Source organism: Myotis myotis, unplaced genomic scaffold, assembly GCF_014108235.1.
Source record: "Myotis myotis isolate mMyoMyo1 unplaced genomic scaffold, mMyoMyo1.p scaffold_m19_p_8, whole genome shotgun sequence".
Lineage (NCBI taxonomy): Eukaryota > Metazoa > Chordata > Mammalia > Chiroptera > Vespertilionidae > Myotis > Myotis myotis.
In genome coordinates, this window is record NW_023416390.1 from 44,687,713 (window position 1) to 44,710,609 (window position 22,897).

The window sequence follows — 22,897 nt, forward strand, 5'->3', positions numbered from 1 at the left end:
ACAGCATATGCAGTTTCCCAATGGAATCCCAGTAGACATCTGCTTAGACAATGTGTATCTTCTAGGGAAGGCAGAGGAGCCTTAATTAGCATTGTTGCTTCTCTGCTCATTCGGGGCTGATGGAGGAAATACATGAATGGGAGCCAGCAAGACAGAGTGACTCCTATTATTTTCCATGACTGAGTTGTCTTTGTCATCTGTTTTTAATGAAAAAGAAACAAAATTCTCCCCATCCCCACCCCTGGCCCTTTATATTCTTAAAGTGAAATCAAATCTAAAAATAACAGGAGAGGGCAGGCTCCAACTGACAAGGAAACCCTGGAAAATCAGAAGTGGAGCCTGGAAGAGGCTCAGTTGGAAGCATCTGCATGGGAATTGCCTGCACTGGAGCAGATGATACAACCTATGAGATCACCCTGGTGACCTCAGGACAGCATTTCAGATTTCAGCGTTGGCTCTCAGTGGAGGGTGGCTGATTCCTTTACAATAGAAGAGAGAGAAATGCAGAAATACCAGCATGTACTTATGGACAGAGGGAGAAAATAGCACCTCTAACAGGTACTGAGGTGAGTCTTAGACTGCTTTTTAGAAAACTGTGCATTGAACTCATTGAGTGGGCAGGAGAGAAGCCAGGAGGCCAGCCAAGGACGGGATCCTTTCCTAAGGGAGCTGGAGTCTGGGCACGAGCTTCCTGAGGGGAGGGTCCTGGCAGTGAGTCCTGGCTGCACCGGGATTGCCAGCAATTGTCTTCCCTGAATGCCCATGAGTGTGTTTGGGAAGAGCAGGAGAGGTGTGTGGCGGGGGCCAGAGGAAGGTGGCATTTCTTGAGGTAGGAGGCACCTCCTGGAGGAGTCCCGGGTTTGTGCAACTGGGTTTGTGTGTCCTTCCCCAGGGCTGGAACGTGCGGCTTGCTGGAAAGTGTGCAGGACATTTATAGGGGGAATACCTGGTCCACGCGGCTTCGAAACAATACCAGCTGCCGTCATTGGGTTCCTTAGAATGCTGTAGAAACAAGCAGCCCAACGCTCAGTGGTTTACACAGTAACCTTCATTTCTAGCTCCAGTTATATGTCCCAGTCAAATTGGCAGTGACTCCACACAGTCACTCAAACCACGGCGCCAGAGGCTCCACCATCTCGTAGCCGTATCGTCTGCAGTTTGTGGCCTCCTCATCACCCTGGAGGATCCCACCTGCGCTTCTCGGTGCTGGGTCCAGAAATGACACTCCCTTCTTTTCACATGGTCACATAGCCATGTGCAACTGCAAGGGCCCGAGACTCGAGAAGTCTTCTGTGTGCTCCAATCAAGGAATGGTGAGGCGCTCCGTGGCATGCGGCACTCGTCGCTGGGCAGTACTGCAGGGTGACCTATTTAAGGACCATTTAGCATAGTCTCTGACAATAGGAAAGAAAATGGATGGATGGGTAATCAGTACAATGTGTACTTATCAGTACAGCACAGTATCCCCAGAAGTTCACGGATAGGCAAAAAACTGCCGTGTTTGTGTGTTAAATTGGTTGTGTGTTAAAGGAGCAGGAATCCAGGCTAGAGTGATTCCCATGGTATTGTTTCGGTGACTATTCCTGGAAACTCATATAGTTAATTTGTAGGGGATTAGAGTGTTTGTGTGTGTGTGTTTCTGAATGAAGAGTAACAAAGGCTTGATTTTATGAAAAACATATTGTGTAAGTTATTTGGGGTTGACTAAGTAATATTGATTGCCTAGCCATATGATATGACACTCTATAGACCTTTCATTCTCCCTTACCCCAAAAGAAAGAACTAGAAGAGCTTAAATATAAGAGCAGAGATGAAACTTTTAACCAAATAACTTTTTAAAGAAATCAAGTTTGCTGTGTACAATGGAAATCCCATGAGAGTGCATAGAGGGTCAAAGTGTGTAAGCTTATCTAATTGGCAGCTGCATATTTCTAGCTAGAAGGCTTTGCCAGTGTTTCAAATGTCACAGCAATTTCAATAGTTTAAGAAACAGGGTCAAAGTTTTCTCTCTGCAAGAATTGGTGGGCACTGCCATTTATTGGCCTACCTGCAGCACACCTGTAGCTTGCGGTGAGCTGCAGGGCGGGGCCCCGAAGATCACTGTGACAGGGTCAGCAGGGTGGGGACTTTGTTTCAGCTCTGCCCCTAACCAACTGTGCAACTCTGGCTAATCTATATACTCTTTTTCACCATCTGTAAACTCATAAAATTGACGATCTTTAAAAAGGATTCCAGTGCTGAAATTGTGTAATATAAGCCAAATGTTCTTCAGAGGGTGGTGTATAAAATTAAGTGATTTTTTTTTTTTAAAAGAGGACAACCAGATTTGAATGTCAGGGGCTCTTGGCATATTTCTTGTTGATTTTCAAAAAGGTTCAATAAAGAGGTCTCCAGCTGCCAAGAATACTCAGTGGGGAAGGGACAGTCTCTTCAATTTCCCCACTGGTGCTGGGAAAACTGGATATCCACATGCACAAGAATGAAAGTGGACCCCTATATTATGCCACTCACAAAAATTAAATCAAAATGGACAAAGGACTTAACATAAAACTAAAACAGGAAAATTAGGAGAAAACATAGGAAAAAAGCTTGACATCAGTCTTAGCGATCATTTTTTTCTTTTTTGGATCTGACACCAAAAGCATAAGCAACAAAAGCAAAACTCAGTGTGACTACATCAAGTCAAAAGCTTCTGCCCAGCAAAAGAAACAATAAAAAAGATGAAAAAGCAACCTATGGAATGGGAGGAAATATTTGCAAACCATCTATTGATAAGTTTAATATCCAAAATATATAAGGCACTCATGCAACTCAATAGCAAAAACAACAACAAAAAAAACACCCCAACAACAAATAATCCAATTAAAAATGGGCAGAGTACTTGACATTTTTCCAAAGGAGACATACAAATGGCTAACATACATGAAAAGGTACGCAACATCACTAGTCATTAGGGAAAAACACATCAAAGCCACAGTTAGATTTCATGTCATACCTGTTAGGATGGCTATTACCAAAAAGACAAGAAATTACAAATGAGAATGTGGAGAAAAGGGAACCTTTGTGCACTGTTGGTGGATGTAAATTTCCACTATGGAAAACAGTATGGAGGTTCCTCAAAAAATTAAAAATAGAGCCTGGCCGGTATGGGTCAGTGGTTGAGCATTTGCCCAGATTGCAGGTTCCATCCCCAATAGGGGGCGTGCAGGAGGCAGCCAATCAATGATGTTCCTCTCTCTCATCATTGATGTTTCTCTCTCCCTCTCCCTCTCCCTCTCTGAGATCAATATAAATATATATTTTTAAAAATTAAAAATTGAACTATCACATGATCCAGTAACTCCACTTCTGGGTACATATCCAAAGGAGAGAAAATCACTCTCTTGAAGAGGTATCTGCTCTCCCTCATTCATGGCAGCATTATTCACAACAGCCAGGACATGGAAACAACCGGAGTGCCCACTGAGAGATGAATGGATAAAGAAAGGGTGGCATACACATACAATGGGCTATTACTCAGCCATAGAAAAGAGGAAACCCTGCCATTTGCAACAGTATGGTTGGACCTTGAGGGCATTATATTATGTGTAATAAGTCAGACAGAGAAAGACAAATATCCCATGATCTCACTTATCTGTTGAATCTAAAAACATTGAGCTCATACAAACAGGGTAGAATGGTGGTTGCCAGGGGCCAAGGGATGGGGAGATGTTAACGGGAGGGTGCAATCGTCCAGTTATCAGGTGAGTTAGTTTTAGGAATGTACTGTGCTGCCGGTGACTGTAGGAACAATACTGTGCTGTGTACTTGAAAGTTGCTGTGAGAGCAGCGCTTTACTGTCCTCACCATAGCAACAACGACAACAAAATGGTAATTGTGTGAGGTGTTAACTAACCTTACTGCGGGAAACATTTCACAATACACACAGTTATCAAATCATCACACTGTACACCTGAAACTTACACAATGTTATCTGTCAATTCTATCTCAGGAAAGCTGGGGGTCAGGGGCGGGGGCGGGGAGAGAAGAGTTCTCCAACTGCCAATCAGCCTGGCCGCGTTGTCCCCTGGACAGGTCTTCTCCTGGCCCCGCTGGGGGCCCTGTAGGCAGAGAAAGGCTTTTCTCAGTTGTGACTGAAGATGCCAGGCACCAAGTGGCATTAACTAAAGGTTTGTTCTGAGAGAATGGCGATGTTGCAGGAGTGCAGGGAGCGTGACTGATGGTGCTCATCCGGTTCCGGTTAGATCCAGCCTACGGTTTCCCTCAAGGGAGCTGGTCTTCACTGTTTGTGCCCAGGGCGCTGTACTAGCTCAGAAGCTTTTGGTGCCAGCTCACAATTGACATTTGGCAAGGACTTGGTAATCCGAAACTCTCGTCCATCCTTTTAAGGAGGGGAGAGGAAACACCTAACTTACCTTTCCCAACTAAAGCAAAAAACGACTTGCTCCCGGAACAGGTGAAACAAAAACATGACATGTTTTTTCTAAGTGCTTTGCACCATGTTCTGTTGTTGCAGATTCTTTTGTTTGGCTTGATCCGCCTGAGGTCTTCCCCGTTTCAGATGATGGCAACTCCAACTTTCCAGTGACTCAGGCAAAACACCCTGGAGTCATTCCACATTCAACTTGGCTCTACCTTCACTCCATATCCAGCAGCCAGCCTCTCCTCCCCACAGCCCTGCATCGCCCATCTCCAGGTCCCTGGGCTGGACTCTCTCAGCAGCTCCGAGGGGCTCTCCCTGCTTCTGCCTCTCCTTGACCCAGCAGCCAGAGTGACCCTGTTACAACATAAGTCAGACCACATCACGCCTCTGCTGTAAACCCTCTTTGCTTTGCCAACTCGCTCATGGTAAAAGCAGAAATTCTAACTGAGTCCTGTAAGGCCCACTAGCATCTGGCCTTGTGTGACTCTGACCAACTCTCCTACTCCTCTTGTTCATTCCTCTCGGGTCGTACAGGAATCCTTGTTCTTTAAGCAAGCCGGCCTCACTCCTGACCCAGGGCCCGGCCCTGGCTGTTATTCTGTCTGCAACGCTCTTCCATGCAGAGACCTGTCTAGCTTGCTCTGTCATCTCCTTTGGGTCTTGACTTAATGTCACTTCTCAGAGAGGCCTACAGGGCTCCACGATCTAAAAGTGCAAACTACAGCCCCAGCTGCAAGGAGCATTCACCACGGCCTGCAGGCTGGGCACAGCCTTGGTGCCAGCCACGCCCTGCCCACTCTTGGCCCCCAGGGCTGGAGGGTAGGAGCTGTCCAGAAGCTGTGTACCTGCCCCAATCTGTTCTTGGTGCATAAATTCATAGAGAAACATGGATAACAACAGAAAGTGGTATTGAGCAGTGGGAGTCAGCAATTTGCACAGGAAGCTTTGGGAGATGTTGCTTTTGTAGGCTGCCTGAAATTGAGGCAAAATTCAATAAGTGCCTTTGGTGCTTTGGAAAGTATGAAAGCTGCTAGTGAGCTCCATTCTCCTGGATCAGAAGAAGTGTCTGGAATTAGTGAAGCTCTTGCAGAAAATCCAGGACTTGTCAACAAATCTTGTTATGAAGATGGTTGGCTGATCAAGATGACACTGAGTAACCTTTCAGAACTAGATGAATCAATGAGTGAAGAAGCATAAGAAATACATAAAACCTATTGAGAAGTGAAAATGGAACCCTCTAAATAAAGTAGCATGAAACAACTGGACCTAGCATGGTTTTCTTAAATATTAGTGGTGAATAGAAGATTAAAGATAGCAACTTTTAGTGATATCAATTGAAAAAGATACAAGAATGCTATTGGAAGAAAATACCCCTTAACTTTCTAAAAATTGCAGATAAACACAATATACTTTTTTTCACAACACCCGATGGTTTTTAGGCAAGGCTACAGTTATAATAATATCAGAATTCCTGAAATTATCTGTGGTAAAATCTAGTTATAAAAGTAATATAATTCAAGGATAACATTGTTATCTTAAGCCTTATATAATGTTGTAACTTACTTATATCCATATCTGATTTGGGTCAAAATAATGATCTTTCCACTGGAAATAACTGGCAGTGGAGAAGTTTTTGTTAGTTATACAGTGTCAGATGCCAAACAATACTATCTTAATTTTGCCATAGACTGAGTTTGCTGGTGCTATTTTTATACAGCGACATAGCAGTCTCGTGGGAAAACAAGAAAGTTTAACAATAAACATTCAACTTCTTCATTAAGTACATAAATAAAAGTGAAAGTGCAAATTACCACTGTTATTGTCTATACCCCTTCCTGCTCTATATTCCTCCATAGTACTACACCATCTAGCAAACTGCCTATTTTGACTGATTTGCTTTATTTTCTTTCCCCTTTTGAACGTAAGCATCACGGAGGCAAGAATTTTTGCATGTTTCTTTTGCTGTGGTTTCCCCAGCAGCTAGGAGAGAGCCTGACACATAGTAGGTGTTCAGCAATGACTGGATGATGGGAGAGACACTGCTCCGAGGCTACAGAATACCCGGTGGGAATGTTCTCCTGCACGAGGCCACACACCTGCTGCTCCTTTCAGAGGACATTAGGGAGTCATCCCTTCCATCTTTCATCCGCACTTGGCTATCCAGGTTGTGTTAGAATTGCTCACTCAGGCACTTCTTCTCCAGAGGTTTATGTCTTGAGAATCAGGGCAATGAAATCGTAGACCCTGAGTGAGTTTGAGGCCTGAACAGCCGCTTCAGGGTTGGCAGCTCTGCCTTCTGGAACAGGCCTTCTCGCCCGCTGCACACAGCAGTCGCCTGAGGCCTGGTTAAAGTGCAGACTCGGACTCAGTGGATCCAGTGGGGGCCAGAGTCCGCCTTTCTCACAAGCTTCCGAGCGATGCTGCTGCTGAATTGGGGTCGCATCGTAAATACCAAAAGGTTCTAGCGCAAACCTCTCCACAGGCGAACATTAGAACGCTCCCTCCCCTCCCCAATATTGTATTGGTTCCCAAACTCATTTCAAAAGACCAGAGCTCTGGGGCTGGGTCTTGTTAAAGGCCCCGGGGCTTCCTGACTCTATAAGCAGCATCTGCCCCTGGAAGGCCCAGTCTTCATTAGGGCTGCACCCCTCACGAGCCCTTCTCTCAGCCTTTCAGGGTCCCGGGCCCCTTCCAGGAAATCTCTGGCCTCATGCTTTCCCACCACTACCCACTTCCAGCTCTTTCACGTAAAACAAGCTTGGCTTTTCAGAGAATACAGAGGCCGTCTAGTCTCAACAACCTCAACTTCCTTCTTCCCCCAGCAACTCCAAATTACTTAACCTTCTCCACGTGCCCCCGGTCTCAGAGGAAGAGGTCGGGAATTTCGTCTCTGCTCCGGCCTCCCCGGCGTCCTGCCCCAGCACTGGGTGGCTCTGACATCTGACATCGGGATCTGACTGGCTGGATGACCTCACCCAAGTTCCTCACCAGCACTAAGCCTCACCTTACTCATCTCTAAAATGGGGGTGATGACAGTGTCTACGTCGAGGGTTGTGAGGATGAAAGGATGAATAGGCGGGAACCGTTCAGATAAGGCGTGGTAAGTCAGTTAAAAGTTCTTTTAACTTACAATGATCTCTTCCGTCAGATTTTCAGTCTTGGGTGGGAAGGACAGTGAGAATGAATGAATGCTGTCCCTACCACCGTGAGGGTTCGGGGAAGGCTTCATGTCCTTGAAAGTGGAGAGATTCTTCACCACAGGTTTCTCCAGTCTTTTGTTGGGAAGTGTTTTCAAGGTCAATAGAGGGTGATAGTCAACAGCGTCTGCTCTGGTCCTGATTTTTAAACCAAGTTGACCAACGGGGCCACCTACACCCTTGCTTTTCAGCAGCAATTGCTCTGAGACCTTCTTTCCTCTCTTAAACCCTTGTTCTTGGTTCCCACTTCGTCCCTGATTCTTCATGACCTTCTTGTCTTCATTTTTTATTTCAGCCCTCACACTAGTTCCTTAACCTTGATGACAGATTCTGGCTTTATAGCTTTTACCCTGGACACCCAAAGGACATTTATAGCCTCATTTTCCGGCTCTTTCTGCTCCTGGTCACTCTGGGTTCACTTGCCCGCTGAGCCCCCGTCTGCACTGGCCTCATGCTAATGTCACGCTGCTGGTCAGCTCCATTGGGCCCTGCTCCCTCGGGGAGGACTGGAGGTGGTGCATGATAACAAAATTGATGATGAATTATATTTGTTGAACACTTACTGTTGTTTTGAGTAGTTTAAATGGATTGTGTGATTATAATTTAATTGCAAATCTGCCAAGTTTAATCTCATTTTGGAGATAAGAAAAGTGAGGCTTGGTGAGGTTAAACTCAAAACCACACATGTGGTTGAAGGGGATCAGAATATGCCACCCACAACATGCCAGTTTAGCACAAGGATTATTTTATCTGAAGGCAATTAAGAATCAACAGATGTCTGTCCTCCCTTTATCTGCTTAAAGGAGGACGTAAGTTTCCCTTTGGGGAGGTACCAGGAAGGGAGGAGCAAGACAGAGTGGACACTGAGGTCAGCTTGCATAACAGAATTTACTAAACCAACTTATCTTCCATTAGTTCCCCGCTCTATTTCCTGGCACTTCCCATGATTTATCCTCCCTTGAAGCCCAACCCCCCTTTCCTTTGTTAAAATGGTATGTAAGTCTCCGAGTCTGACTTCTTTTCTGAGTTTCACTTTTTTTCTGTGAATGCCAGTGCATATTAATATTAATAAAAGTTGTGTGCCTTTTTTCTCTTGTTAATCTGGCTTTTGTTAGTTTAATTAACACACCCCCTAGGAACTGAACCTAAGAGGGCACAAGAAAAGTTTTTCCTTCCCAACATGGCAAACGTAATTCAGTTCATGGGCCCTGGGAACACCTTCTCCTCCTTCAGTAACACCTGTCTTCTCTCTCCCTTGCCCCTGCCCCTGCCCCTGCCCCTGCCTCAATCCAGACTCCCATCAGCTCATTCAACCATGATTGTAAGAGCCTCCCAATGGCTCAGTGGCCCTGCCCTCAGGCCCCTTTCCCTTGATCCACCCTCTGCACTGCCACCAGGGAGCTTCTAGAAGGCAGGCCTGTGCCTGCTAACTCCGTGTGAAGCCCTTCGGTGGCTTCTCCTGCCAAAAGGATAACGTCCCCATACCTGTCCCATCCCCACAGACTCCTTTCTCAGAGCGCCAGGGGCTCCTTTGTCACGTGCTTCTCCCCTGCCCAGATTTTCTTTTCTCAGGCTTGGCCATCTGCACAGATGATCTACTGACCTCACCTTTCCAGGCTCGTCTTGAATAGCACCTCCTCTGTCAGGCACCCCCCAGGGGTGTTAGTCACTTCCTCCCTGTGCTCCTTGTCTGCTAATCTCCCTTGTGACAGAGCCCTTGCGACATTGCGTTTCAATGATCTTTCCCCATACCCGCTCCCCTCTGCACACCCAGTCTGCATGCTCCTTGAGGATAAGGACTGCCATGTACTCATCCCATGCCCCTGCTGCCCGGTCCAGAGGGCGGGAAAGGGCTGTGTAAAGGTTTAATAAATGAGAGGCTGACAACTGGCTTTACTCTAAGTGATAAAAACAAATGGCACTTTTATGTCCCAATTATGCCAATGAAATTTTTGTTAGAATTATATCATTTTGGAACTGGAAAACACCTGTAAGTTTCCCTACCCAATCCTGTGATTTTTATAGCCAAGGAAAGGATGGTCCAGAGTGGAAGTCACCTGCACGTGGGCTGGTCAGCCGCCAGCTCCAGTTCAGAGTCCTCTGTGTCACTGGCTGTGGTGCCCAACACTGCATGGAAAAGACACATTCCTATTGGCTCCTAGAATTGCCCAGACATGTCTGTGTGATGAAGGAAATAGCCATTTATTTCCACTAATAACACATGTTTATGGTACTTTCATTCAATGACGTGGGCACTGCTGACTTTGCTGAATTAGAATAATTCTAGAGCATTTATTTTTATGTGGAAAGATCATTAATGGTACTCTAAAATTATTAATATAGCCGATTATAAGTGATGAGAAAAAGAATCTTCCATGTTTTGTTTTACTTCTAGGAACACCTACTTGAATATCAGAGAATATTTGAAGGGGGGGGGGAAGTTCACCTAATGCATAACTGGCAAATAAAAGCTGTATATATTTAAGGTGTAGATCATGATGTTTTGATACATGTGTACATTGTGAAATGATTACCACAATCAAGCTAGTGGAAGGGAAAAAGAGGTTCTTTACTTTCTTGCTTTGACATTGAGAAGGTACCAATATCTGAATTGCAAGTGGCTCTGGTTCCAGCAGGGTAGGTAAAGGATACCTGTGAGAATGAAGCGGGCCAGCGGAGAGAAGGGGGGAGGAGGGGATCTCTGACAGCGTTAGAGACCCCGGCTCAGCTGCTCCTGAGGCTCCTCCCTTCCTGTGGTCTGGGATCAGACATTGATGCCTATTTTTTCTTTTTTTGCTGGTTTGTGCTTTGAAGCTTTGCAAATGACTGTTCAAAATAACCCAACACATGCAAGTTATGTTTTGCTTTGTTAGGTAAACAAGTTGAACAAATGTGCCCTCTCTACCCTAGAATGGAGATCACGTTGTGTGAGGCAGGTATTTGCAAGCACACTATATTATTTCTAAGTTCTTTCTTACTTCAACATGGACTCTATATCTTTTATGTAATAGGTAATCTGAAAAATAGAGTGTGAGAAATGTGTCTAGCCACCTGGGCAAGCTCATCCAATTGCCAGGTAGTTTAGTCAGCCAGACAGATTTTAACCTGAAAAAATTAAGAAAAAAAAAAACCTGACTAGTTTGATGCAAAAAGTTTTTGTTGAAGTGCTTTATAATATGAAGAACCGCCTATTTATAGCAGAACCTGCCTATTTTTGCCTTTGAAAAAAATTTTTTGTCTTGTGCACATGATCAAAAGTAATAATAGGTACATTAATCAAATGAAATATATACATTTTGTATTAAACTCTGGAAACTAGAAGCAGGACAACTGAAATGGATTTCACTGAGCATAGTGCACATTATAGAGTTCTTGATGCGGGGAAACAAAACAAAATTTCCATGGCTTTGATTTCCTTACGATTTTTCTCCAAGAGGAGTTGAAGCCTGGTGAGTAGATGAAAGAAAATGAAAAGAAGAAAGTCATTGCAATGGTCTTAATGTTGGCACAATGTTCATGGACACCTGAGAAAGGCAAGGACAGAGAAAACTACTTCTCAAACACTGCCTACCAGCTTTTGAATTTATTCTTGCCTGAAGTGTGCTTTCTACAGGCAAAAGGAAAAACAGCAGAAAATGAGAACATTTCTATCAAGTTCTGCAGAGCCAAGGACAAACCAGTACTTACATACCCTGACACTCTTATTGATTTATTTACTTATTTAAAAATTTGTATTCCCATACTCTCCCTCCCCTCCCCTTTGGCAACCTTCAGCTTGTTCTGCATATCTATGAGTCTGTTTCTGTTTTGTTTTGTTCTTCATTTGCTTTGTTTTTTTAGATTCCACATTTAAGTGAAATCATACGGTTTTTGTCTCTCTCTATCTGACTTATTTCACTTAGCATAATACTCTCATATTGAAAACTTTATTTGGAATGCATTATTGTTAAGAAGGTTGATCAATTTTGAAGGTAAACAGAAATGGAAATATTCACTGGATTTAAACCCATGTTTGCAGCCCTACCCTGGCCAAATGCCAGATGGGAGAGCTGGCAGGAGGCTTGGATGAAGTCACTAAAGGAACTCTGGGTAGTGACTCATGCTTCAAGTTTGTGTAATTATTTTGGCAAAGTCAATATGTTGCTCATGTGTAGCAATATAAATAATGAGGATATTTGGGTTAATGTAATCCTGATTTTTTGAGGAGATGCAGTAGAATTTTTTGGTCTTAAATGAATAGAAAAAAAAAAAGAGTAGGATAGAACTGGGACCCAGAGAAGACACTGAATGATGACATCCATCGCTTAACTAAAGGTTTAAATGAAAACTAGAATCTTTCAGGAATAGAAGTTCAATCCTCTGGAAAATAATCCTATAATATAGAGGAAATGGCAGGCTTGTTGATAACTGTTTCATTTGTGAATTTTAAAAATATTTTATAATGGGGAATTTTTGTGTGAATAGAAGCTTGTAATTTTCATGATAACAATCCCTATCCTATATAATAAAAGACTGGTGACTGAACGGCAGAGCAACCAGAATGACCAACCAGTCACTATGACACACACTGACCACCAGGGGCAAACGCTCAACGCAGGAGCTGCCCCCTGGTGGTCAGTGTGCTGCCACAGTCAGAGTGCTGCTCAGCTGACCGGGATGAGTGGCTGCTCCTGCTGCGAACTCTGGGCCGAAGGGCAGGAACCTAGGCAGTGATTGTCACCTCCTCACCCCAGGCTCCTCCTCCTCACTCCCTGCCTCCTCCTCTGGATGCCTGCAGGCTGTGCAGTGCTGCTGGCACCAGGCTCGCAGAGCTGACCCTGGAGGCTGGGAGGCAGGTTCATGGCCGCAGTGGGACTGAGGCCTACTCTGCTGCCTCCCAGTGCTATTATCCCTGGGCCTGGCCCCGACCGGGTGCCCTAGAGATGCAAGTGCTCTGGCTCCACGGAAGATACTGGGCCAGGAAGCAGCTGCTCAGATGGCAGGTCCACAGCTGCTCGGCAGACTGGGATGAGCAGCGCTCCCACAGTGAGCGATCCCCACAGGCCATGCCCCCCACCCCCCCGCCCCCAGCAGTGCACAAATTCCGTGCACCGGGCCTCTAGTTTATATATATATATATATGTGTGTGTGTGTGTGTGTGTGTGTGTGTGTGTGTCTGTTTATGGTGACACTGAGCTTAATAATATTTCTCAATTATCTGCAACTTAGCTGAGACCCAAAAAGTGAGAAAAAATGGCTGAACTGAATGGCCCCAAGTCTGTTAACTAAAGCTCTTGCACTTTATCCATGAATGTTCTTGTGACCTTCTTCTAGTGTTTTCTGTCTTGAGTAAAACACCAGAGCTCCACAGTCCATCCATTTGCATAAACCATGCCCCCAGGAATTATCACAGACACCTGCCTCCCCAACCTAGCACACCACCCAGGTCAGGCCACACTCACCTTCTAAATAGCTCTCCAACTTCCCACTCCCCTTGACCCACAGGGGTTCTTTACTTGTGAAACATATGGGCCCCTTTTCAGAATAAGGCTTAACTCATTAAATATATAGGGCTACAAAGGAAACCAATTACATTAAAATGCAGATATCAAAATATTTTTAAAATCGAGTTATAATAATATGTGCTTCTTTATGAATGCATTGTGCAACATTATGTGGTAACAAGCCTAACACCTACAGTAATTTTCCAGTAGTGATGAGCGTAAATGACATCTTCACATATGCACAGCAATGCTAATGTGATCTGAAAACACCTGCCATTTCTCTAGGTTGCAAAGGCACAGGTGCTGCTGATACTCCAGGAATTTGGTGTTACATTCTTCATGGAAGGAAATACCGAATTTCAACCAGAAGTTGGTGAGAGTAAAGATGGGCTTTTTTTCCTACCCGGGTTCACAGGTTCCTGTGAAGTCTAGACAGAGAGCTCCTGCCTTCATCCAAGCCACCATCATTTCTCACTAGATTTACTGCCACACTCTTTTATTGGATGGACACACTTGCCCATGTCCAAAATGTCCTCTACTCTGCAGCCAAGGTGATATTTTCAAAATGCAAAATGTGTTGTCACCTGTCCTCTCACGCTTATACCTCATCCACATTCCACTGCCCTTAGAATAGAGACCAAAAGATCTGGGTCCCAGCCCCAAGGACCCCTTGTTGTGGATTCTTTTTGTCTCTTTCACTACAATGCATTTGCACATGTGTTTTCCTCTGCTAGGAAAGCTCTCATGTCCTTGTGCACCAAGCTTACTCTTCAGGAAATCAGCTCAACCATCACTTGCTCACGGAGGCCTTCTCTGGCTCTCTGACAAGTCCTGGGTTCTCTTATGGGGCCATTGCCCTCTCATACCTTGGAGGTGATGCTGTATTTATTCATGCGATTCTTTGCCTCGTCTGTCTGCACCACCAGCTGTGTGTTCCATGAGAATGGGTTTATGCTATCCTCAGGACAGTGTCTGGCACATAGTACAGGCTCATTAAATACTTGTAGAATGAAGAGCTGAGTGACTGAACAGTTCCAACAAGCATTTTAGAAGCGGAAAATCCAGTGATGTGGTGGGGTTGGGGTGAGGAGGAAAGAAGAGTGTTAGAGGCAGACACATGGCCGGCAGAGAGAGGTGATAATCTCTTGTTCACTTGTTATTTATTTTCTTAAAGAAATTTTTTTTCTTGTTCTCTTGTTTGAGGAGACAAATCCTCAAAAAGCAAAGAAGTAACTCAAAACAGATACTCCCTCCCCCCAAATTGAAACCTTTCAGTATAACTAAAAAGGGAGTTCTATGTACTAGTACATTAATAGGCTCTGAGAGCACCCCTGTGTTGAGAACAGTAACTTGTGTTTCTAAGGTTAGCCCTAAATATTAAGCAAAGATTAAATTACATCATTGTATTCATATATTAAAAATATGTCATAAAAATAATGAAAATCCAGATTTGCTCTTGGAAAAAAAGTCATTTGGAAAATAAACTAATATATGAGGTCAGACGATTATCAATGTGTGTGTGTGTGTGTGTGTATTCTGGAAATATATTCTTTGGTGCTGACATTTATATATTTAATTTCCTTATGGATTAAAACATATTCTTTTAGCAATATAACCAAGAAGTAGAATATTTAATGGGTTGATGACACAAGTAGAGATGATAGTAATAATGTCAAATTATGGATAATTTTCTCATAAACTGAGTGATGATATTGTGTTCTGTGACACAGATTTCATTCCCATCTCCATCTGGACATGGTGTAGCTGCAGGCCTAGGGATTGGATACAAGTGGATGGATGGATAGTATAAATCCATCCTCAATAATTAATAAGTAACCCAAGGTTGTCTTGTATAACACAATTTTGAGGAGCTACCTACCATGTTCAAGGCTTGTTAGTAGATTCTGGGATGTGTGGGGATCCCATAATAGCCTTGGACCTAGTTTCCTATATTGATGGATGCATTATTACTGAAGTTGGACTACTGTATGGGGACTCCTTTTATGGAGAAAGATGTGCAAATGTTAATCCTTGCTTGGCAAAAGGCAGAACATTTTTATTCTAAACCCTCATAGAGAAGATGATCATTAGACATTCACTCTGTACACCTTTAACATGTGAGGCAAAGCTAGGCTCTGCAACCCAGTGCTGTTTCAGGGAGCACTTGGAATCGTTTTGGGGAGCATCTCCAGAACATTGTCCAGGATTTGGATTCAAACAAAAAGCCAACCTATTGGCTTATTTCCATATCTGTGCTCATTATTTACTTAAAGGGGGACCACATATAATCCTCCCTCCTGTGGACCGAGTTGGTGAGCCCAATCTGGAAAAGTGATCAACTGTGACTTCTAGGGTGAGGGTCCCAGGCTACAGCCCTCAGTGACCCTTGTATTATTTTCTTTCCTTCTTTCCCACTGAGTTTGGACTCAGCTGCCCGAAACGATGCCTATGAAGCTGTCACACTCTGTTGTGTCAAAGCGACTCAAGCACCTTTGGGCTGGGACCATTGAAATGATGGACTGTTATGGTCTTCCCTCTTAATGCTCATTTAATGCCTATTCTGGGAGCACTTCATTTACACCTCATTTACATGCTAGGTAATTTTGGGTGAAAATTCAGTATTACTCTTGCATGTGAGCCATGTTTTATTTAAATAAGATGAGCCCCTTTTACCCTAAGTACAAGCCTGTACATGTATTTCTAAACTATTTGCAGGAAGACTTATCATGGAACTATATTACAATTTTTACCAAAATAATGCTCAGGTTTCAAAGGAGGAAAATAGGTTAAAACAAGAAAAGTTTTCTTTTCAAGTTTTGTTTATGGTAATTCTTAAAAAGAATGCATAAGAATTACAGTCTCATGTAATAAAATTTAGCCTCGAGGTTTGTTACCTTACCCATGTCTTAAATTTATAGACAGTAGGAATACAAATGCTAATATAACACAAACCTTGGAGCAGTCAAATCATTATGTATCACATTAACTGGGCAGCTTCAGAGATTGTTTATAAATACTGTTTCTGATTTCTGTGTCACAGAATTAAAAAGTATAGAAAGTGGCTTTATGTATTTATAGAAATAAATTAAAATTTAAGATTAAAAGACAGAAAAGACTATAGTTGTCCATAGAAGTTTCATCATACCTAGATATCGAAACAGAAGAAAAATTTTTTTCAAGTCAGAGTTTTATTATGTTGAAGAAATTACTGGGGAGCAAATGAGATCTCCTTCCTTAGTAGCTAAATAAATAGAGACATGTATTTCACTTATTTATGGTGATTATAAATGACCAGGGTGAGAATTTTAATGGTGTTACCACAAGGATAATGCCAATCACTTTTAGTCCAGTTTTGTTTTTTAATGGGTGTGGGAAGCAACAGAACATACAATTCTTAGAGAGTTCTTTTAATTAAAATTGGAACTAAAAGAGTTATTTGGGGAATGTTTCTCTAAATGGAGAATATTGATAATTTTAGTTGAATTCTGATTTGAGTATGTAGTAAACTGAAATGCAGGGATTTCTCTCCAACTACATGGACGATCTTAGCGGATTAATGACTGATCATTTCAAGGGTCAAAAGGACTGGAACCAGCTTTGGATGTGAGAAAATGAGCCCCTGCATTTCCATTTTAAGAGTTTACTCAGCTGTGGCTAGAGATACATTAACAACAAGTTGATTTCAAAGTTAGAGTGTTAATATTGCTAATTTATAATGACTGATGCAGTTGGCAATTATTTAACCTGTGTAATCACGCCTCTGTCCTCTGCCAACCTCAGTTCCACACCGATGGCTTTGAAATGCCATTTCCCATCCGTCATTATGAAGCTGGAAATGACTCTTTGCACCTGGTTCACAGTTCTTTGTACCCTCCACAGTCTCGCACGGATAGAAAACCCCGGGGTTTGGGTGACTTGGGGAGTGTTTTATTTCTGGTCTACACATCTTGAGATGGCCCTGGTAAATGGGCCTCCATTCTAGGAAGATGACACAAGACCGCGAGGGGATTTGCACTCCCTATAGTCAAGGAATGATAAAGCAGCAGAAGAAAAGCGGGAAATACAAAAACCAAAAGAAAATTCCCAAAACAACACAACAGAAAGATTTCCAGTAGCCACGGAGAACCCTCCAGCGCCCAGATCCCGCAGCAACGGTGGTGTTCACAGCCTCATGGTAGAGCGTGCAGGGCTGGCTCTGGGTCCCTCATTGTCCTTTGCTTGTTTAGCCTCCCAGGTCGGCACTGGTTTTTCTTCCAGGCGCTTCACTAGCACTCCTTCCACTTCAGGTGCTCAGCACCCCTGTGCTCTGCTAGACAGGGAAGCCTGTTCTCCCAGCACCCTGGGGCCCTCACGCACCCAAGAGCACAGAGCCCAGAGGTTGTTGCTTAACCAGGAGATGCAGCCGAGTCTGTAGAATTTCCTCAGACTCTATAAGGCCACCTAATCAGTTGGATACTTGGCTCATTTAGGATGGAATTTCCAACACACCCTTTCAGCTCTCCTAGAGCAAAAGAACTGACAGCTGGAGGTTGATGATGTGGGGACTGAGGCCATGAAGAAAGGAGCAGATATGAAACATGTATTTGTGTATTCGTGCTTACTCATCTTTTAAAAGAATTGATTTGATAAAAGTCCATTTTAATCTCATCACAGAACCAGCCCTTGGCTTTGTTGGTTGTCTCTATTTTATTTTTGTTTTCTATTTCATTCATTTCTGCATTTACATTTTTATCACCCTTTCTGTTTTTACCTAATGTCCTACATTTGATGCTTAGCTCTTTAATTTTTAGTTTTTGTATGATCTACCAGAGGTTTTTAAGGATATACATTTCGTCCTAGGTTCTGTTTTTGCTACATCCACAAGGTTTAATATGTAGTATTTTTATGATAATTTATTTCTGAGTATATCTAAATTTCTCTGATTTTTTCTTTGTGTTATTAGAAAGTTTGTTCTTAAAATTTCCAAATATGTGGGTCCTCCGCCACTTTTGTTATTAACTTCCAATCCTTCGCAATTGCATTGTTTTGTGGTCAGAGGACAGGTTCTAGTTGACCTGGATTTTTTTGAAATTTGCTGAGACTTGCTATGTTGGCCTAGAATTGTGGTCAGTTTTTGTACATGTTCTGTGTATGCTTGGAAAGAATGCATATTCTTTAATTGTGGGAACCAGGGTTCTATTTTCATGCAGGAAACCATACCTATAAATGATGCCAGTCAGTTATATCGGTGATCTACTTCCTAAGTTTCCTCACCCTGCTTTGTGCTTCAGGAGGCTGACCCGTATAAACTTCATCAAGCACTCTCTACCCTGGCTTTCTTGGGGTCATCCAGTGGGAGCGATGGGCAGAGATTGGAAAGGTTGGCATATTAACACGTCCAGCTCCCTCCTGCCGGACCATTTTGGCAAAGACTGCAATCCTCTGTCAAAGGCCACAGATTGTCTGGCACCCTCTCCGTTAGCTACAGCTCTCACTGGTGTTGGTAACCAACCCCTCTCTCGGGGCCCTTTAGGCCTAGGGGCCTGCTAGCCCTGGGTGTACTTCGCCATCCATTCTTGGTTGGGGGTCCCTTAACCTTACCCATAACTTGTGAATGTGTAATTAAGCTCTCTCTCTTCACCTCATCTGAGTGTGGCATCACTTTCTGCTAGGATCCAACTGATAAACTCTCCACACTCGTTTTTGCCTACTTGCCTTAATAATAATGGATGGGAATCTCCCATTATGACAGTGGATTTGCCAATTTCTATGCTTTATATAATTTTTTCTTTATATATTTTGAGGCTATTTTTTAAGAACATGTAAGTTTAGAATTGTTGTCTTCCTGGTGAAATGAATCTTTTGTTATTACATAGTGGCATCTCTATATTATTTGGTCTCAGGTCCCATTATGTTCTTAAAAATTATTGAGAACCCAAAGAGAGTTTATCTGTGTAGATTATATCTACCCATATTTACCAGGTTATAAATTAAAATGAATAAAGATTAAATATTTATCTATTACTTCATTAATAAGAACAGTAATACACTTATTACATGTTAACATAACTAACATTTTAAAAATTAAAAAAATCATATTTTCTTTGAAACAAAAAAACGAGTGAGAAGAGTGGCATTGTTTACATTCTTGTAAATCTCTTTAACGTCTGGTTTATTAGAAGACAGCTGGATTCTCACATCTGTTTCTGCATCTAATCTGCTGGGATATGTTGTTTTGGTTGAGGTTGAGGAGTATGAAGAAAATCCAGCTCCACACAGATACAGAGTTGGAAAGAAAGCAGCACTGTCATAGCCTTTTCAGATGATTGGGCGTCTCCATCTTCGATGCGACTCTAAAACTCATGAGCAGTGGTTCCTTAAAAGTCAGTTAGACGATGAAATCTGAAAACAGATCAATGAACTTTTCTTATTCTGTTACATTAAAACCTATTGCTCCACCTTGTACCTTGAATGGATCTCTTACCCATGCATGATTTTATGTTATTCATTGGTCATTTGGAAAATGTTAGCTCATGGAGCTATGCAAACCTTCTAAATGCTGACACATTTCGTTATGCAATATTAAAAAAGTCACATTTGTGCTATGCATTGTATGTAATGAACTCTAGCTTCAACTCTGCTTTCAATTCACTGTCTTTAAAAAGTGATCTAAGCTTTTCTAGTCTCTAGTTTTTCCATGTGTGAAATGGGGGTGGTCATTATGCTTTCCTTTCAGGGTGTCTTGAGGAAGAAAAGAAGTAATGGTGATGAATGCATTTTGTGAATATTCAGGTGCGATTTAAACAGGTGTAAGGGTTGAAAGATTAGAAGATTGTATCCTTATTGTCTCTTCTAAAAAAGCCCAGATATTAACATTTGAATAGAGTAAAAGCAATGCTTATATCATCATTACTATTCCTCTATTTATAAAATAATTGATATAATATTCACTTTTTGCCATGGGGATCAATAAAATAATTTGCATTTTGAGTGAACAAAGGAACACATTTGGCCCATTGACATGTTTCTTTTTCTTGAACTGGCCCTTCTAGAAAAGCTGCTTTCACTGATCAGTTCAGCATGTTCATTGTATGGATAAGGCAGCTGAGAACCAGAGTTCCAAGGACATATATCAGGTGAAAGCCAGACTTCAGTCAAAGCCTTTATCTTCTGGAGCCAATGCTTGCTTCATTATTTTGTCTCTCAAAGTTCCATTGGTAACATTTTGAGTATTTTCAGATGGAGGAAGAGAATGTCCAATTATTTCTATTTGTTAACTTATTTTTTTTAAAAAAAATGATTTTATTGATTCTTAGAGAGAGAGGAAGGGAGCAGGATAGAAAGATAGAAACATCGATGAGAGAGGAACATCATTGACCGTCTTCCTCCTGCACACCCCGTCACTGGGGATCGAGCCTGCAACCCCAGGCATATGCCCTGGCCAGGAATTGAACCAGCAACCTCTTGGATCATGGGTTGATGCTCAACTGCTGACCCACACTGGCTGGACTTAACTTCTGAGTTTCAAAAAATCATATCACCTGTTCCACTGATTCTTTCTGAATTCTTGGCAACATTTTGAATACTTGAATTTTTTGGCAGCACACATTCAGAGAAAAAAAATTAAAAATTGAAAAAAGTTTTTGATAGTCATCACACTATGTGCCGACTCTTTCAGCACCAAATGCTGTTTGCGTGGAGCTGTTAACTGCCATGGCTACACTATCTTGTAAATTCATAAGGGCAAAGGTCTAGTGAGCTATGCTGAATGTGGGCTCTCTCTTCCAGGCTGACTTGATGTACCCTGTACTGGCAGGAAATTGTACCAATCTGTAGGCTGCATACTGCAACCCATGCAGCTCAAGAGTTTATCTGCAAACATTGCCAGTATGTGCTCTCAATTAGTAAAAATGCAGTTTTCACATTGATTGGACTCCGATGGCACCCCTGGCAGGGTTTAAGGTTCATCAGGGTACCATGCATGCCAAGGAGAAGGAGTGGGATGCAAGCCGTTGCCATAGGGCACCAGGCCCCACCACACTGCCTCTGCCTCCCCCAGCTCATTTCTGAGGGATCATCATGAACTCCTTGTAGAATCTGTCCTGCCCTATCTCTTGAACCCAACAGGAAATATAGCTACGGTTCAATGGTACTCCTCCCTTACTCCTTGTTTATTCAGCGGAATTTAGAATTAATTTGCTCCCTCCTGTCCCAGGATCCAGTGGCTCAGATACAATCAACCAGTCTCATTTGTTCTTAAGGCACATTTACTATCAGTCAACCCCGTGGCCCAAAGAAAGGACTCTCAGGTATCTGAGTTGCTTTTGGACTATCTTCTCCCTCACTCCTTGCCCACCTCATCTCCAATCCCTTTCCATGACTCCATTGGCCTCCTCTGAACCCCAGTGTGGTATGCAAGGGCCAGATTTCTACTTTAATTTTGTTCGTGCTACTCTGTAGGGCTAGAATCTTAACAATAGAGGTAGGTCAGGGCAAGGGGATGAAGTTGGGTGGGGGAGGGGGTGAGGAATTGAGAATTTATCCTCAAGTGTTGATTTATTTATAGAGAAGATGTTAAAACCCATATTTCAGCCCCAGTGAAAGATTCTCTGGAATCATTCCCAGAACACACACACACACACACACACACACACACACACACACACACACGGAATGTTGCCTAAGGGACAAGCTCTTTAATGGTCTAAAGAATATAAATTGGAGCAAAAGAACACATTTTAAACTTTAGCCCTAAGACAGGACCCAAAATTAACATCCCTTCTCCTCAAAAGGGAAACAAACAAACCAACAGTTCCCCGCAAACAACAAATCAGCAAAACAAACTCATAGAGACAATCAACATGTTCCCAGACTCATTCTGCAGCTCATGATAGAAATACCAACCAAATCTGCCCGAACCCTGAGCCACCCATTTGGATGCAGGAGATCGTCTACAGTGTGAGAGAAACTGAAGATAAAATAGCCACCAAATGATTTGGAGAGAAAATGAGCCAAATGCCCAACCAAACAAAGATATGGATTGAAAAGACATGGCTGAATACACCGAGTTATGTAAGAGTCTGAGAAAGAATTCATAGGGTTTCTGGAAACACAATTTCATCAGAGCTGAAGGAAAATGAAAAGGAAGACAGCAGGCATAATTGCCGTGAACAATCGTTTCCTGCTGGGACAGAAGAGTTTTACCATCAGCTCCGTTAGAATACACCCAGGCAAATACAGAAAACATGGAAATAAATACTTCTCATAAAATCAGGATGGGAGGACAAAAGGGCACCCAGAGACATGCCATGTGTTGCAGAAAAGAGAGTGGGCAAAGGCCAGAGCAGGTGATAATAGAAAAAGAGAAGTGAGAAAATGACATCCCTGTGGGCATTATTAGGGTGAAGGAAAGCAGGCAAATGGAAGTCGCTTGAGATGTAACGGAGCAAAACATCCAGAGCACCCCAGGTCAAATCCTGTTAGCGCAAATAGTGTCACAAAGAAGCCTCTTTATGACAAAAAAAGCAAGGAGTGTAAGCACAGGAGAAGAAGTGGCAGCTAGAAGTCAGGAGAACTGGTCCTAATTCTGTTTGTTTGTTTGTTTGTTTGTTTTCCCCCCACCTGGCTCTATTTCCTTGGGAACATTTGCTGACCTTTCTCAGCCAGAGCTTTCTGTAACTCCAAGGACTTAGCCCAGAGCAGTGATCTGGAACTTTTTTTGCAGCCTGACCCCTTTAAGAATCTGATGAAATTTGTCAATCTTCTTCCCAGAAAAAGTTTACATGGGCTGATACGAGATTTTACATACCATCTCC

The 22,897-nt window shown here is 42.8% G+C and overlaps 1 long non-coding RNA gene across 4 annotated transcripts in view; it reads left to right on the forward strand.

Annotated features, from left to right (window-relative positions):
- The window catches only part of LOC118661715, a 50,719-nt gene that overhangs the window by 19,225 nt on the left and 8,597 nt on the right, over nt 1-22,897 (forward strand). The window contains exons 6-7 of one of the 4 annotated variants that reach the window (XR_004969442.1): nt 4,517-7,523; nt 19,262-20,335. This is a non-coding gene — a long non-coding RNA (uncharacterized LOC118661715). Of the gene's footprint in view, nt 1-4,516; nt 12,665-19,261; nt 20,336-22,897 lie in introns of those variants that run through there. The other 3 variants (XR_004969443.1, XR_004969445.1, XR_004969444.1) reach the window with 3 other exon arrangements.